Source organism: Alosa alosa, chromosome 7, assembly GCF_017589495.1.
Source record: "Alosa alosa isolate M-15738 ecotype Scorff River chromosome 7, AALO_Geno_1.1, whole genome shotgun sequence".
Taxonomy (NCBI): Eukaryota; Metazoa; Chordata; class Actinopteri; order Clupeiformes; family Clupeidae; genus Alosa; species Alosa alosa.
In genome coordinates this window covers 28,523,159-28,541,800 of record NC_063195.1, presented here as the reverse complement: position 1 = coordinate 28,541,800, position 18,642 = coordinate 28,523,159, and the positions used below count along the sequence as shown (strand labels likewise).

Here is an 18,642-nt window from a genome sequence, read left to right as displayed (position 1 = left end):
GTTGAGTGTTTTTTTTCTTCGTATTATTATTCTGGCTAAGTCCTGATGTCAGATTAATACTACACGAGTCATCCCGCTGACTGAAGACAGTCAATGGTTCATCAATCCTTGCAATATATATATATACAGTCTCCCACACAAACAAAATAAAAACAGCGTCGGTTATATTTTGATGTAAACAGTCAGCCTAGCATGTCGCTCCTATGATGACCTCAATTTCACGGCTGAGATCTGTGATTAAAATCCTCTCACAGTCGCTGTCACTAGAGGAGCCGCGTCCTTCAGCTGCGTGAGATATAAAGTGAATCACCGCCACTGCACATCAATTGCACCCTTCATTCAGAGGGTGTTTCACATACTTCAGTCTTCTGATGTGGCACTGTGTTCAACATGTGGTTATGAGTCCGTCCGCTGGCTTCTCATTCATTGAGGTGTTTACTTGGAGGACAGGTCATACACATCCACAATTATGTGTGATCCTGAAGCTATTAGTTGATTGGCTGGAACAGACTTTCCCATTTACAGAACTTTAAATAAGCACAGCTAATGGACCGTGAGAAACAATTTGCGGAATTTGACAAAAAGTGTATTTCGAATTGAGTTCCGGACTACGGCTTTAAGGACAAACTGAGAATAATACGTAGGGGCTAAAGCCTCTGTATACCTGACGACGTCACACCATTCTTTAAAAGCAAAAACGGTGACAGGGACTCATTTTGAAGATTAAGGTCAAGGCATAAGCAAGCAGTTGGTTTATCCCATCTGTGCACCATTCGTTTAGTGCGTTATCAACATGCTAATTGATTATGTGGCTCCCACATGTCTCATGATTGAGCTTTAATGGGCTGGAGGACAGGCTGTGCATTGGGCCTTAATGGCCACGCTATTGTCTGGGGACTTTTACGGCACTCAGACGTGAACGCAATGCAAGAAGAAGACAGACAGACTGATGGATGGCTGGATGGAGAGATGTATAGATGAATGATGGAGATTGAGGGAGATGGAGAGGGAGAGATAGAACGGCAATCCATCTCTCTGATAGGAAGGGTGAGCAACACACTGACCTGAATGAACATGAGATGCATCGACCGCTCCTATCTATGGCCCCCCCCAGCACATTCAACTGACACCTCCATACAAACCAGTACATTATGAAGTGTGAAGTTAGCTTTATATGAGAAAAATGCGGTTGGTTGGGTACTCCTAATTATGTAAACTCAGCAAAGGTAGGCTACACCCTTTCCAGGGCTCAGGCATTCCTTCCTGCCAATTACTTTATGAGAACCACTTGACCTAGAAGTGTTGGGTCAGGTTTGATATGATTATGCACTGTGCAAGTATAAGAATGCTTGCATTATGGAGAGCCAAACGGGTAAAACATGTGTAATTGATTCAAATTGATCTTTGAGATTCGGTATCTTACGACTTTTCCTATGGGAAAATAACATGGAGTTTTTGAATTATCACACCTGTTAAACTCTCGCGGAAACAAAGAAGTCTGAAATGCAGACGTTTTGCTCAACACACTTTTGTCCTCTGCCTTCGAGTGGCTCCTCTGATCTTCGGGACGTTAAGACGGCAAACTTGCAATACAACTTGCCAAAGGTAGTTTCAATGAACTTTTCCAGGTATTCCATACTGCGTAGGAACCCTGCACACATATTGCTCTCTCTCTCTCTTTCTCTCTCTCTCTTTCTCTCTCTCTCTCTCTCTCATACGCACACACATTGTTTTTCTCTCTTTCTTTTGTTGCATTCTTTCCATTTTGGGGGATTCTTTGGCTTTTCATTCTTTTCTCCCCCTCTTTGTCCCCCAAATCAGTCAGTCACTCACTCACTCATTCTCTACCATTGTCCCCCCCCTCCCCTTCCCCTCTCCCCAACCCAAAAGCTGTCAGCTTGGACAGGCCTGGTGAGGTGCTCTCCGCTCCGTCTGCCCATGCTGCAGGCAGTGGGCTAGGCCCTGCTCAAAGGGAAGAGCACCACGGGCAGGCAGATAGGACCGGGGACTCCCCGCCGCCTCAGCGCAATCCACGGCCTCTGGCACAGGAGCTTACCTTCGCTCCGGGTGAGAGGGAAGCCCTGGCACCGTTCAAAAGGAACATTTCAGACACGTTTCTCTCTCGTGCTTCCCTCTCCGCATGCATCTGATTTGCTTCAGGTTTGTGCCAAAAGCCAGATAGAGATGAAAAAAAAACCTGAGTGAGGATTCATGCAGACCGGAGGAATCAGACAGATTTGAAAAGGAGGCTGTCGTGCTTGTCTTTCTGATGAAACAGTACTGCCTTGTCTGCCTCCATTCACACCTTTAATTCATTTGTGGTGGATTCTTCACCTCAGAGCAGCGATCAACAGCAGTGCACAGTATATACAGCACGGCCAATAATCTGGGTCTGTTATTCCAAGTGCTGCGTTCTCATCCACAAGAAGGCACTGACTCAATCTATGGGACGACATTTATTTCAATTTTGGTTTTGCTGTAGTACCGCATGGTGGTGTGGTGTTGCCAGTCTTCTCCTAACTCTGTTGAACTTAGAGTACCCTTAGAGAACTCTTAGAGAACACAGGGAATGATGGAGTCAGTTAGTTTGACTCATTAAATGCATCAACTGAAAGTTTTTCACCAGAGCTATCAAAGGATCTAAGGAATCCTAAACTATGAACCATAATCCTAAACTAGTTTCACATAACTGCTTGCCAACTGCCAAAAAAAGGGTTGGTATATTTGGACTGAGTTGCACTAAATTACTTCATTCAGGCAGCATTCACATCCCAATGTTCTATCTTCTTCTGCCTTTTTCTAAGTCCTCATGATTGTGGAAACGGGTGCACACATCCAAAATATGTTTTATCAGGTGCCAGACAAAAGGTGCAAGAGAGAGAGAGAGAAAGAGATGGTCCACACACTGTATATGGGCTCCAAGAAATTAATTCTAAAAAGGCAACCATCTCCTTCTCTATGTCCTCATGTCAGCATCTGCACCATAGAAAACACAAAACACGTCTTGACGAGAGGGGTCGACGCGCTGCTGGTGAAAGACCATTAGGGACCGTTTGTTATTTATAAACGGGGTCACCGGAGGAAAATAGGGGAGGGTCATGTCTTTTTATTCTTTGTTGAGGGGAGGGTCACCTAACTTTTTTTTGTCTAGGAGGGGGGGTCACCCATCTTTTGTATTAATGAAAACAGCAAAAAATGAAAGTGGCTTGTTTGATTGTTGATTTCTGTCGCCATATAACGTTCTCTTTCGTTCCATAGCTCTGTCAACATTGAACAATGAAAATAAGTGAGATTTCCCGGGTTTCTCACGCAAAATACAATGTCAACATCTGTCCCCAAAAAATGTCAACATCCGTCCCCATTAACGTTGGAAGGGTTGGAGCAACAAAGTAGCCTACTTTATTCACGCCTAACAGCCTATATCCATTTGGTCAACTTTATCCAGCCCTAAAAAAGCTAAATTTAACTTTGGTTTGCTTGTAGTTTACCGTGTAGCCTAGCCTAACTTTAAACAGTGTGCATGCTTATAAAGCATACTTGTGCTTCATTCATCCTCACATCCAGCTCCTAACGTTTTGACAAGCATTTCTACCAATTGACCTTGTTCCTGCCCATCTCTAGCTTTGCTGTCTCCATCCTTTCTGTTTTTGTTGTTTGTAAAAAAATATATAGTAGGCCCTATTTATTGGTAACCAGCAACAAGTGCAATTTGTTAATCGCTGTCATTCTCTCTCCTGCCAACAAAAATGTGTTACGTTCCAAGTAGCAGTGCGTAATTCTGCTTCATAAAGTTTAACAAATACATTGGTCATATAAATAGCCAGTTTATGGTCTACAGTGTAGAGTTGGTAAGTTATGGTAGACCAACTTGGAGTGAATATACAGGGATTTCTTTGGCTCTTAGCCTGGCAGGTGCGCACGTAGATATAGCCTATGGCCGAACACTGCAAGCGCCAATGAGTTGTGCTCTCACGACAACCACGTCGTTAACTTAAATAGGCCTGTAGGTTAACATCACTCTGAGTTCGCATTCAAGCAAGCAAAACGATGATTTGAATAAATCTGTTTCTCTGGAAGGGCAAGAGGTAACAAAAGGACAACACAGAGACAGGACAGAATGCAGGACTAATGTTATGAGAGTATTACAGTAATATGGGATATTCTACGGGAAAATATTAAAACGGCAAGACAGCGGGGAAAAGTTAAAATGATAGGCCTAAACCCAGAAAAAGTTGGCATGTTAGGTATTTTTCGGTCTCTGTGATTATTTGTGAAATTGTGCAAACGGCCTTTTCAAGTCATTTGAGAAGGAAGGAGTGTAGCAAGCTCCCAAATTGACGCTCGTCTGAGAAACTGAGTTTTGGATAATGTTCAGCTTCGGCAACTTTACAATGACTGAGGAAGCCTATAGATGAGTCCATAGCAACAAGTTCATGTGTTGAATTTGTTATTACCCAGTGTGCTTTGTTGAATGGTCTCAATGTTTTATTGTTTTATTTCATGTGAATACTTTTTTGAAAAAGATGCTGGAGGGTTGTTGGTAATTTTCTTGCAGGCAGGGGAGGGTCATGCAACTTTTGATTGAAGCGCTCAAAATCCCTCCGGGGACCCTGTTTATAAATAACGAACGGTACCTTACTCCACCATTGATCCAGGGAGGTGGTAATGGGAATCTTTGGTGTCCAGAGATAATTAGGCTGATGTGTTTGCTGCTAACTCTGATCTCACGCTAGGGATTTGCCTGCCTATCGGCTAGCTTAATGAGACATTAACGGCGGAGAGACAGTACACCAATCGACAAATTACTACATAATGGCTCCCATTGTGCCTGACGGGGGAGAGATTCCATCGGAGCGGCCTGTCCGTCAACCTGGACTGCAGTCACTTCTGTCGTTATGTCAGTTTGAATGGCTGCCGTATCTAGAATCCTTCACGGTTTCCCCACCTAAATTAGTATTTATTGGTTTCCATTAAATTAGCTCATCTTTCATTGTGGGCTGCTGTGGGTTAATATGAATTGGTTTCTATTGCATTAGCATTAGCATTGCCATTCCATTGCATTAGACTATCTTTTACCATGGCCTGTACACTTAAGTACTCTGGAATATTTAGAGAAAATTCAAATCAATTCAAACACTGCAAAAAAAAAAAAAAAACATACCGTATTTTCCAGACTTTAAATCGCACCGGAGTATAAGTCGCACCAGTCAAAAAATGTGTCATGAAGAGGAAAAAAACATATATATATAAATATATATATATATACTTTTGCACAACAGGTAGTTATTTTTCACACAAGATGTCATTAATCCTTTCATTTTAAACATCCTTTGGAAAAACGATCCATTTTAAGCATCCTTTGGAAAAACGATTTGGAAAGGCAACTTTGGACTCGGTAAATTTTCGGTGCGTGTTTCAACACGTGCTCTGTAAACGAGCGGGACGCGCGTGGCGAACATATTGGGCCGTTCCTGGCTATGAGTTTTGGAGCTCGAGTGGCGGCGGCGAAGCAGATGGAGCGAACACTCGACTGCAAAAGCACAGTCCACCTAAAAATACCCCAGCCGCACAGGCCCGAGGCTCGCTGTCGCGTGTGGGTGGACTGGGCTCCGATTCGAGGGGAGGAGAGGGAGAGTGTCAGGGCGCTTCTCTGTGAACCATGAAACACACACGCTCTTACATCGCCTGGCGCACAAACACAGTAATGCACACTTAAACACACACTCACACATTCATACAAATGTAATCACGCACAAACTGTCAACATCTTTATGTATTTGTTGCATATATTCAGCGCTGAAGATGGTGTACTGTCACGTCTCTCTCTCTCTCTCTCTCACTCACACATACATACACACAAACACACACACATACACACAAACACACACACATACACACAAACACACACACATACACACAAACACACACACATACATTCAATTTCTTTCTCTATCAATCTCTCCCTACTTTTGTCCAAATTCTTCCTCTCTTTCTCTCTCTCTCTCAGTCTCTCTATCCATTCTGACTGCTCTGGTTGAGTATGTGCCCACCTGTCTTAATTAAGCCAGTGTGACAGTGACAAAACAACTGCCTGCCATCGAGAGAAAGAGAGAGAGAGAGAGAGAAAACTAACAGCTTCACTTGAACACATTAAATACACTTACACTCCCCAAAACACACACACACACACACACACACACACACACACTTGTATACACATACATATATACCCACAGCCTCACACTGTAATACAAATCTCCACTTCTGCCACTTGACAGGGGGCTTCACCAGTCCCACTCTCCCTCCTCTCTAGATGTGGTGAGAGCTGGAGGAGAGAGAGGGAGAGAGAGGGAGAGAGACAGAGAGAGAAAGAGAGAGAAAGAGAGAGGCGCCTGAAGATTAATTGATGGCCCAGGAGAGGAGGTGGGGTGTGCCGTGCGGCGAGTGGGCCGGTGGGCAGTGCACAGGTGATAAACATGCCGCCGCAGCTGGCCGCCGTCGCTCACTCGGCACTCGGGTGGTGGTGCGGATGGGGGGGTTGACTGCTCCGCTCCGTGCGAGATGCCAGTGTTCCGCCTCGCTTCTCCTCACCTGCCAGCGAGCCGGGCTAGGGGGCTTGGGGAATTAGCAGCCGCCCGTCACACCGAGACCAACGCTGGCCTGATGAATGCTGCTTACTCACACTGGAATTTGCCACTTGAACCTGCCACAGCCGATGGAATTTCATTAGCAACGTGTGTGCTGGATGTGTGTGCATACAAGCCTGTGTGTATGTATTTGTGAATATACGTACACACAAAGGTCTCTCAGTATCAATCTCATCTTCTATGCCTTTCTCTCTCCCTCCCCCCTCCTCTCTCTCTCTCGTTCTGCCACACTCTCTCTCCCTGCTAGTCTCCCTCGTATCTCTGATTCTCAGTGTGAAACCCACTGCGGTGGCATGAGCAGTACTCTGAAGGGAGGTGGATGGCTCAGCACCACCCCAACATATGGCACTCCCGAACGGACAGATCAATCAGCTTGATTAAATATGCTCCTGGGTGCCAGCCCCCCCCTCCATCCAAGCGTGATCATTCAGTGGGCCCCAGGAGGGCTTGGGCTCTTGGATGGACTCACACACTCATAAACGCATCCAAACTATGGTTTGGAGATAGGTACATCAATAATTGTGACTGATGCTTGAACACATACAGAGATGAACACATACACACACACGCACACACAACGCGCATGCACACAAACAAATACATACTGAGTACACACACACACACACACACACATGCACACACACAGACTGACCTGCACACACTACCAAGCATGTCCAGAGCCATAAACTTGCATTGCCGTATTATTTATCTTTCTCTGAAATCACATTGATCCACTTGCATGTGAGCCACTGCACTGGCTACAGCAGTTTCATTGAGTCTCATTTGGGCTATAAGCAATTGGAGGGGACAGTTGTTTTTTGCCCAGTTATATTCTGTTTCTGTGTGTTAGACAAAAGATCAAACACATAGGATGACATGATGAACACACACACACACACAAGTGTGAACAAACATGAGCACACAAGTTTAGCACCAGTACACACACACATCAACTCACAAATCTATTCGCAAAAACACTCACTCACACTCGCCGGCTATGCTCCAAATCATTCACTGGCAATGTTCATTTGCAGCTTGTGCCAAATCACTGTCACAACGTGCCCCACCACACTGACTTCTGGGAAAGAGAACGCCAGCACCGTTTTACGGATGAGTGACGCCCGCAAGCTGCCTTGATTAAACCTCACCTCATCATAGAACCGTGATTAGAAAAAGACCTGCCAGAAAGTGTTAGCCACACGCTAGCTGCCTAGTCCGCCTAGGAACAGAACCGGGTAATTCCAGTAGTAAACGCTCTGGCACCGGAACAACAAAGATCATTCCTGTTGTGTAGCCCTGCTGCCAACTGTGGCGAGAGTAATAGAGATAAGGAGGGAGAAGGAGAGATGGACATTATTAGGGCATACAAAAGCACAAACACACACACACACGCACACACACACACACACACACACACACAACACACAAGCATCCCTACAGATTTCGCAGAATTTGATTACTCCCTGACAGTGGGCTGCCATTTGTCTACAGCTTTCCAGCAATGCCAGAGCAAACAGAGAAGTTCAAACACGCAAACCCATGCAAACACCCCATCCACACCCACCATTATAGGCAACCATCTGAGCCAAACAATGTCACGGGTGGAGAAAAACTGCCCCAATAGGACTGGAGTTCAAATCCCTGCTATAGGTCGTGTGTGACTGTATGATTTTGTAGTGTCTTGGGCCCTGCCATTGTTCCAGGGCTGGAGTCGGTTATGGAGTTATTCTCTGCTGGCAGCTGCCAAAGGCTTTGCCTGGGTAATTGTAATGATGGTGGTTTCTAACTGATGCACATTGGCACTGTGTGCAAACAATGCATCAAGCTGATCGATGCAAACAACCGTGCCAAGCTTTGAAGTCAGCAGTGGCGCATGCTCAAGGCAGCACACAAAAAATGTGTCGGTAAACAGGATGCTGTTAAATGTCAACATGTCACATTCTATATGCGTCACATCAAATTCAAATGACAGTTTTAGTTTTTACTCAATGCCACTATGTCACAGTACTACGTGGATTTTGTAGGGGCTGTCTCAAGGATTAGTTTGAGTCTGTGGTAAAGGCAACCAATGAAGGTCTCTCATAGTTCACACATACTAGATCTGTGTATGTATGTATGAACACACACACACACACACACACACACACACACACAAATCAGTGTTCACCTGCTTGACAGGTTGCTTTACAGTTGCCCATAACAACAGCTGAATTTGAGTGTGCTCAAGCAACCATTTCCACATCCTACACTGTAAGGATAGCATTATCCAAAGATTTAAAGCCTAAGATTTAAATGCATTTTTATGCCCAAATACAAAATTATGTATACTGTTAAAGTACAGTAGGTGCCTTTTTGTCTTTGTGGATGTATGTTCTCAGCCCACCATTATGGTTTGAGGTTAAATCTGTATAATGTGTATTCCTGACTGATAATGTGCAGCGCAGGAGTGAATGTGTGCCTCTACAGGTGCAACTCTCTCTCTCTTCATTTGTGTGTGTGTGTGAGAGAGAGGGAGAGAGAGGGAAAGAGAGATAGAAAGAAAGAGGGAGAGAAAGAGAGATAGAGGGAGAATGGTCTGTGTGTCTGTTTGCTCCACATAAAGCCCCAGCTCTGGCGGGTGTCCAGTGATTTAGAGGCGGGGTCAGAGCCCAGAGTTATGGGGCCGTATTGATCTGGCCAGCCTTGGTATGTGACCGCTATGAGCCAGCGTGATTGAGCTTTTCAAAATTTATAAAGGATCAAACATGGCCGACGCCCCGCTCCCCCACCCCCCTTACTGCATGACCTCCACCCGAAGCCCACTGCCACACAGCCCTCAGAGAGAGGGGTGACCGTGTTTCTGCCATGTTCTAGATGTTTCCTGTTGGGCTGATGTCAAATAATTACGAGGAAGATGGAGTGTGAGCATGTAATAACCAAATTGCTTTCCTTGTCATTCTGAATGGCAATTTCAGCCCCGAAGTATGAATGTTTCATTTCTTATATTTCTATTTCTTATTGATATACATTATGGAGTGCATGACAAGATGAATGGGTTTCAGACAATCTAGAATTGTGCACGTTTTCTGGATCTTTGGAAAATGTCAGTGCCAAGTAGTTGATGGGAAGATTCACATGTTCAAAACATCTTGATAACCCCCTATTCTGAAACTATCTGTCAGTGGTGTCTTACTTTGTTTGAACTGCATTGGATGATCATGATCCAGAAAGCTTGTAGGCCATCACTTCATTCCATGTAGGTCTATGACCCCCTGCATTCACAGTCAATACGCAGCCCTGCACAGACCACTGCTCTAAGCCTGGTCAACAAATGGTGGCCCATTGAAGTGCCCATCTCTAGCCACAAGCCCCATCTATTTAGCCAACCCTGTGCTAATATTGACCTCACTGTAATGCTGTGCTTCACTAAATTATGGTTCTATGGTCTTTTGGACCCCCACCTTCGACTTCAAGGCAGCGCTGCAGGTGCTAGGGTTAGACAAGGGTTAGGTGCCTTAAAGTTGATGGTTACCGCGCTGCCTTGAAGTTAATGGCAGGACCATCAAGCTAATATGACACCGCTGCAGCCGAAGCACGCTGATTGTTTCCTTCATTCCCACTGTCCAGAATGGATTCCTTGGGGAGCTGTACACTCTCAGCGCTGAAGGCAACTCAACGATTTCACAAACAAAGAGCGATTACAACTGCCGTGAGAGGTGTAATATTTATAGCTTGAGAATGTAGGCCAGTCATCTTTTAATGTACTTTGAAGGACATATGTAAACTGGGAGAAAGGGGGTATCTTTAGTTTACGGGAATTCAATTCGTATTTTCAAAACTGATTTACAGCATCCCCCTACTATACCAAATGCAAACAGTAAAATTCCTATCATGATCATTTCTGATTTAATGAAATGTATCAAGGATTAACCATAGATGATGCATTTTAAACAATATTGTGAAAAACCGAAGGTGTAGGTGGGACTGAAAGATGAGGTGGGCGGCGGAGGAGGGGGACAAAACAGGCCTAAATTATCTTTGCACTTTCACAAACAAGCAAGAGCGTATTCATTTTCAAGTGGCCTTTACACTTTTGATTAGTAATAATAACGTTGCTGTCTAATAGATTATATGTTAATGTATCCCAATTAGTTTGTCTTTTTGGTGTTTATGCGTATCCTACACCTTTTGATTGATCAAAGCCATCGGTCTGAACAACTGCAAAATCGTATGACTTGACGTCATTTTAGTACAGCAAGCAACAAATCAGCCACACGTATAGTTGTGAATATACTTGCTGCGAAGGTGAAGATCTACAAATAGCTCCATAGCATATCCTCATTATCAATATAAAACGCGTGCAGGCTCAAATGCATGAACACATACACTTGATGCTTCCGTCGCCCCGAGTCACACGAACACATGCGCACATTTCCACGGATACAGCGCACTCTCTCGGCCATAAAGGTAAAAACAAGCGGAAATATTCCTGCGCTTTGAATTCCAGCGGAGTCCATAACGCACCGCTTCATGCTCTGGCAAATCTACGTGTTTGTATAAGGACAGAAAAAAAAATCGATGGATGGAGCCGATATGTGACCGTCCAAACACTGACCCTTACCGTCGGATTAACCGATCAGCAAAAAAGAGATTCTGGGTTAGGTTTTATGACAGTAATGTACACTGAAGATCAGTGTGGGTTCCATAGTCTCAGTGATAAATTGGGTTGCTGGTTTTCAAATAAAAGGCTGATTGCAAATCAAGTATAGCATATATCATTCAAAGCTGAGGCTGTGTCCCTTTACGTGTTAATTTGAATTCTGTTAGGTGTGCTTGAACATCAGTTAGTGGTCCTGTCATTCGAGAAATAAACATTTATAACGTGTCATATCAACATAGGAACCACAGCAGAACAGATAACTGCAACTTTAGGGACGACAGAAGTATTTCAATATCCGATTGAATATTAGACCTTAGAAATCTCTCTTCACATTCAGCATCTAAGTTTACGCATTGGTAAAGGTTGCGTAATTCAAGAGAACTTCAACACAACATGCGTCTTTTGGTGGACACGTACTCGTGTAGTTTAGGCTTGGGTGAAATGTACCAGCGCGGAATCTTTTCATTGTGTGAGGTTTTGCCGCAGAGAAGCCCAAATTGTATATAGGCCTGCTTGTATTAATTCCGAAGAAGATGATCAACTTTGACACATACGCATAGGGAGAATGGGTGCGTACGGCAAACGACATTTTGACGATGCAACTTCAAGCGATGGCAGGTGTGTTAACGCTAAGACTTTGAACGGCACACAATAGAGTTTACAGGAGGTTGGAACTCTGCAAGACCAGCATGGGTCAACTGACCATATTTTGATAAGCTGCTGATGGTACATGGATCAACTAGCGGGCCTTCTTTTGAGTTTCTACAGGTGAAGGTCAAGAGCTCACGAACCGTTGATAACAACACAATCTGACCAAATAAACTGTGTGTGGACAAGAGTGCTAACATGGAAAAGACAGGGGTGGGTAGGTCAACAGTTTTTTACTTTTATCCTGACTTAAGTGATGTTTTACATTAACAAAAGGTGCCATTACTTAAATCTAACATAACATTTCACAATTTACAATTAAGCATTACGTGTGCAGGCAACGGGGAACACAAACCGATCAGTTTCTTACCTTGTCTGACATCAAAGAGGAGTGCGTCACTATTCACTGGAAAGAGACAAAGCTGAGTCTCGTGTCTTTATATTGTGTTTTTCTTTCCTCTCAGACTTTACCTGTCAGATTTCACATTTAATATCCAGTGGCACATAGCACGGACGTCATTCAGTTACTGCATTCAGGTGTAACAAATGTATGCGGGCGAGAGCTGTGTTACAATACGTCCAATCTCCAAAAGCAGTTTTCAAGATGTTAAAATCACCTCCTCTGAAAACAGTAGCACTGGCATATCCACAACCGATCGTGACGGTACAGAAACATTTCAGGTGGTTTGGAAATCCCCATGCTCTGCGTCGCAAACAAATCGGCAAAATAATTTATCCAGGTTGGTAAAAGACTACCTCCAAACCGCTGGCGACTGCGCACCCTTGGATGAGGAGCGCCTGTGTATTCTACAGGCTGAGAGGAGGATGGAGCGCCTATTCTTGCGCCTTGGCTATCGATTGATCACATGAGGTTTCTCGGTAGGAACGCAGCTCCATTCCAACACCATCACGAAATCCTTTCCTAGATGCATCGGTTACTTTTTTGTCAAATACCGTTCACAGATACATCACAAGCCGACGTCGATCCGTGCGGGAAAAGATTAATCAGATAAAACATAGTTTTCGGATTCGTAACTGCAATGGGCACCCAGGACTTAATAATAGCTATACTGAACGGGGTGTTGCTTAGAGGCCGTAGACACTTCACTGTTACCTCAGTATGAGAGTATACCTGGGTGGAGGCTGTGCTCTCGAACGCACAGTGCGCGTAAAGCTTCGCCAAGCAGCGCGACAAAGCGAGAGATTGACGCGCGCTGATGCCTGTTGGAGTGAGCGCGTCACTCCCACACCCGTAGCAGAAAGTGTGTCTCCGTTTGTAAGGCAACGCGCTGCCCATCAAACCTCTAAAAACCCTCTGACTACAGCATACCAGGCACGTGCAGAGAAGGAGGGCTACAGGGGCTCTAGCACCTACCCTTTTGCCCCTTTGATGTCCAAGTGCCCTTTTGACAAGACCCGTTTTTTACTTTTTAAAAATTGTAATACTTCCGCTAGTTCCAACGTGAATATTCCCTCAAATGTCTCATTAATAGTTTGTGAAGTTAGAAATTTACAAAAATAACAATTTTCTGTGTTAATTGAAATGCCTTGCGACCACCAATCCGTGACGTCATACATTCAGTGAACTCTCAGAAGGTGCACGCAGGCACAGTGCTGCAGGAGATGTTTGGGAGCACGGTAAGGTCACTTGGCAGTTAGCCTATCTGAACATGCAATAGTATTCAGCTTAGAGATAGAGAATAAAATGTTTAAAGTTGTTTCATGTTTAATGAAGTAGGCTATCAAACCTGTTTTAACAATGTCATGGTCCATCCATTTCAATAACCTGGCAGCTTCGAAAATCTAAGGCTGAACATTCATAACATATTCTGTTTAGGTTACTATGTTGTAGTAGCTTAGGTTAGTAGACCTAGTTTATAAAACAGAGTAGGCAAACCTTTTCTAAATCGTCATAAGCCGACGACATAGGCTACTGTAGTTGTTTAACCCAATTCCACACGTTGTTCTCTGTTTACAGTAGGCTTAGGCTACATTATGCGTCATTTCACTGTGGCCACACGCACAGCACGTGAATCTGCAAGACACCAGCTTGCTAATAGTGGTAGTTCACTGTGATAAACATTAAAATTATAGCCTGACAAGCCAGACTAGGCAATAACGTTTTCGCTGCCGCGAGGGTGCGTCTAGATTTCTAGGCTATTAAAATAAGCTTTGAATTTAATCAATAAGATGGAAGATGTTTTATTTTGATATAATTTGCATGTAGCCTATGTATTCTCTATTGGGTTGTAATCAAAATTAAGTTTTAAATAAAGTTAACACGTTTTCTGAAACGTTTGTTCCATGTGCCCTTTTTTTAAATTTGAGCCCCTGCCCCTTCAAAGATCTCTGCACGCCCCTGCAGCATACCCTCTAAATGAAAGCATCGAACGACTTTGGAAGGATGCTATGACTGAGTTTATTCTGAGAGGCGGTTTTGGTTCCAGTAAGCGTTTACTTGCTCATAGATGAAAATGCAAAAACTCCCTAAGCGCATAATTAATACAGATACAGCAGCAGAAATCATGCATCTGTAACCACTTTACTTCAGTAAACTTCATTTATGTTTGTGAATAAGGGTTAATTAGTCAATAGTTTTATGATATGCTAATCTCTTCAGAGCTAAATGGTGCCGAGAGAGAGAGGGAGCATAATATTTTATTTAGCTAAATACATGTTAACTGAAATGAGGGTAGGCCATAAGCATAATTGTCTGCATTCACAGTCTTGCTGGAGTAATCCTGTCTATCGCTCTCATATATCGTATATCCCGCAGCGTAGCAGGTATCACCTGTAGTGCTAAAAGGATACTCATATAGGCCTGATATTTGTTGTTAATGATAATTGCACTATTACACTACATTTGCGACCTGTTGCATGTCTTTTTTTTTTTTTTTTTTTTTTTTTTTTTAAAAAGCCCGACATATTTCTTCAGCACCATGGACAAGGACCGGATAGCGCCTATAGGGCATATCCCTGATCCCGCTAACCTGAGTTTGGATTTTCCAGGCTAGACCTGCTTGCTTCTAACCGGGAAAGCCTTCCGCTCGATCCACAAAAGGCCCTCTTAACACCTGGACAATAAACTCACCTTTCTTTGTTGAACGACAGTTTTGTTTCCAGATATTTGGTAAATTCCGCCATGCGTAGGCCTATTTATCAGCAGCGAATGTTAGACATTTGTCGCTGAAGCCAACAATAAATACCAATTTCAGTGTTCTTAGATCACATTAATTCACCACAGCAACCGTCGATAACAGCAATTCCGCCCCTTTCATTGCCTTTTCTCCTCTTCACTTCTGCGATGCCTGTCGGGCTCTGCCCTGCAGGCCACCGTACCCAAGAGGCCAGATATGAAGTAGCTCTCTTGTTCCGTGACAGCCAAATTGTATTAACGCTATTTGTGGTATTGACATTCGATATAAGCGACACGTCAAGACCAGACAGAAAAGGAAAGAACGGTTTTACCAAGGTCAATAGGGAGAGGCTAATATGTGTTGCAAATAAGCCGTTAGGTCCGAATAATAACCCTGTGTGTATTGGAGGCCCACACTGATAACATAAATGACTATGCACATATTATTAAAAACAAACACACAAACTCATTAATATGATTGCCTTTGTACAAGGAGAGATTATTGATCCTGCCTTTCCCAAATACATTGAGATGGAGCACTCAAAACGTCTCTCACTTAATGAGGCCTTAATAAGCAAAGATTTTGGGGGAAAAAACCTAATCCTATCATTACTATCATCTAATCATTATTTATCTGACAGGTTATTGGTTGTGTTACATTGTGTGTTTGTATGTGTGTGGCGTGGTGCTGTGTGTGTGTGTGTGTTTGTGAGGGTATGGTAATGCATATCCATTTAACCAAACATTGTTGACACATTATAGCTACACTGAACTGTAATAGAGCTTCATATTTTGAAAATGGGACTTGACATACCTGTAGAGTTGAAAATGGGACTTGACATGAGTTGAAAATGGCAATAATAAACGGAGTCTAAGTGATTGTAACAGTAAACAAAATCTATCCCTTCATAAATAACAAACAAGCAAACAAAAACGTTCACAGTGTAGCTTTAATATTCAACGTTGTGACCTGCACACCAATGAGTTGCCTCTACTTTTATTTCATACAGACGGTGGATATTCAAACAAGTCATGCAACTACACTACAATGTATAGCCTTACTTGCAAAATGTCTCTTCAGATGACTCATTGTGCATTCAGCACCAAACACTCAGACTATCCTCCTCCTCTCTCTCTCTCCCTCTCTGTCTCTCCTCTTTTTTTCTCCTTCTCATTCTGCCTTAGCCCTGCTGTCAACCCTATGGTATCGCATGGTCTCTGGAGGGCCATGGCAGAGCCATACTCAAGCCTTAGCAGAATCACTCCTCCAATTTGTTAAAGGTTACATTTAAGATGTGTGTCGTGGCGGTGCAGGGGTTACATGTTACGCCGTCGGCGCCACGGCCCTCCCTAATGATCTGGGCAGTGTGTCTGCGCTGGTCTGGACCTGGCCTAGCGGGGGGGGATTTTATGGCGCGGCAGCGTAGGCTACACTGTGCTTTTCAATTACCAGCTGTACATTCAGATCTGCCTGCTGCCTGAACCCGAGGACTGGAAATACAGTCTCCATGTAACCACTGCCTTCTTAACCTCTTTGTACTTCTTATCTCTCTCTCTCTCTCTCTTTCTGTCTCTCTCTCTCTCTCTCTCTTTCTCTCTCTTTGTCTTTTATCCTCTCTCTGGCTATATCTTTTTTATGCCCCCCCACACACACACCACTTAGTTTCCATTTCCAGCGAACTATTATCTCCAAAGAGAGAGGAAAAGAGTTGCAGAGTGGTGTCAAGTTGTACCAGCACTAAGACATGAGCTTCCATTGAGCCAAGGTGAGTCTTTCAGTGACCCTGGTTATTCAACTGAGGTGACAATACAATGAGGCCGATGTAAGAGAGAGCACACACACATGGACACACTGAAACAGATACATACTGCCTCACACACACATACTATGATGCACAAAGAAACAAGTGTAAATGTGTATACATTCACACACACACACACACACACACACACACACACACACACACACACGTGTAACTGTAGCTGTTGAGACCTACCAAAGGACCAGTGGACATGACCTTGCAGAATCAAGCACAATTTGGGAGGAACTCTAAATGTGATAAGGGATACAGAATCGATAGCCCAATTTAGTTAACAAGGTTCTGTGGCATCTGGCAACACAATCTGTCATGCATCACTTCAGCACAGGATACTGTGTGTAAAAGCTACAATCAGTGTTTCTTAACTGTTGCTGACTGAGAGTCTAGACCAAGATGCAGTCTGATAAATCATGTCCTCTTTCCCATTTCTCAGGAGCTCTCTCTCTCTCTCTCTCTCTCTCTCTCTCTCTCTCGGATGGCAGTGCAGAGAAAGAGACAGAGGTAAAGAAAGAGGATAAATAACACAAATAACACTACTAATACTAATACTATTACTACTACCACTACTACTACTACTACTACAACAACTCCTACCACTACTACTACTACTACTACTACTACCACTACTACTACAATTACTACTACTACTGCTACTGCTACTATTACTACCACTACTACTATTACTACCACTACCACTACTACTACTACTACCACTACTACTACTACTACAACAACTCCTACCAATACTATTACTACTACTGCTACTGCTACTATTACTACCACTACTACTATTACTACCACTACTACTACTACCACTACTACCACTACTACTACTACTACCACTACTGCTACTACTACAACAACTACTACCACTACTATTACTACTACCACTACTGCTACTACTCTTACTATTACTACTACTTAGTTGATTTCCTCTCTGAAGCAGACATATGAATTATTTGATGCAGAGGGATGTTTCTCTCATTCTCTCTATCACACACATACATACGCAGGCACACTTACTTTGGGTCAACTTTTTCTTCTCTTTATTGGCAAGCACAGTAATGATGTCATGCCACAGTTCTGTGTCTTGTCTTGGCAGACGTTTTGAAAAAAACATTCTATAATTGATTTGTGGTCCTTCCAAACAACAGCTGCTGCTGTGCCAGTTAACTTGACACCAGCTATAGCTACATACTTATAGAGAGGCACAAGCAATGCAAAAGTCCCCCATCAAAGTGAAACAAATGTGTGGTATTTTTTTCCAGATAGACCAGAACAGAAGGGAGATGACTTAGACTTTATGCTATAACATCTCTGTACAGCTTTGTCGTGTGTGGTGGAGTGCCATGTACAAGCTAAAATTATGAATTCATTTTCCAGAGAACACAAAACTGACTTTTTATTGAGTTGCCGGTCTGACTGAAGCAAACCTATGTTGAATGACAAATACATTTCACCAACCTTGCAGACTAAACTTCATCAAATGAGGAATATGGATATAGCTTCAAACCAATTATTAGCAGGCCTGATACAATTGTCCACGTGTTAGGTCTGAACTCAAAGATATGAAGAGTTCAGATGCAAAACCCTCTAAATCCGTCTGACTACTTTTCTTTTAAATGAGCATTTAAATTCAGGCTCCTATAGGTTTTTGCCTATAAATCGATATTTCAGACCAGGAAGAGTGGTATTTAGTGGGTTTAGAAGTTAAATTATTTGATTAGCGTATACTATGTGTGGAGAGCATCC

The 18,642-nt window shown here is 43.3% G+C and overlaps 1 protein-coding gene across 1 annotated transcript in view; it reads right to left on the bottom strand.

Annotated features, from left to right (window-relative positions):
* Positions 1 to 12,977, bottom strand: part of LOC125298337 (voltage-dependent T-type calcium channel subunit alpha-1I-like) — a 36,174-nt gene extending 23,197 nt beyond the window's left edge. Inside the window, exon 1 of the mRNA XM_048249039.1 lies at positions 12,305 to 12,977. The gene's annotated coding sequence lies outside the window, so the exon portion shown is untranslated. The remainder of the gene's footprint in view (positions 1 to 12,304) is intronic.
* Positions 12,978 to 18,642: the final 5,665 nt, after the last annotated feature.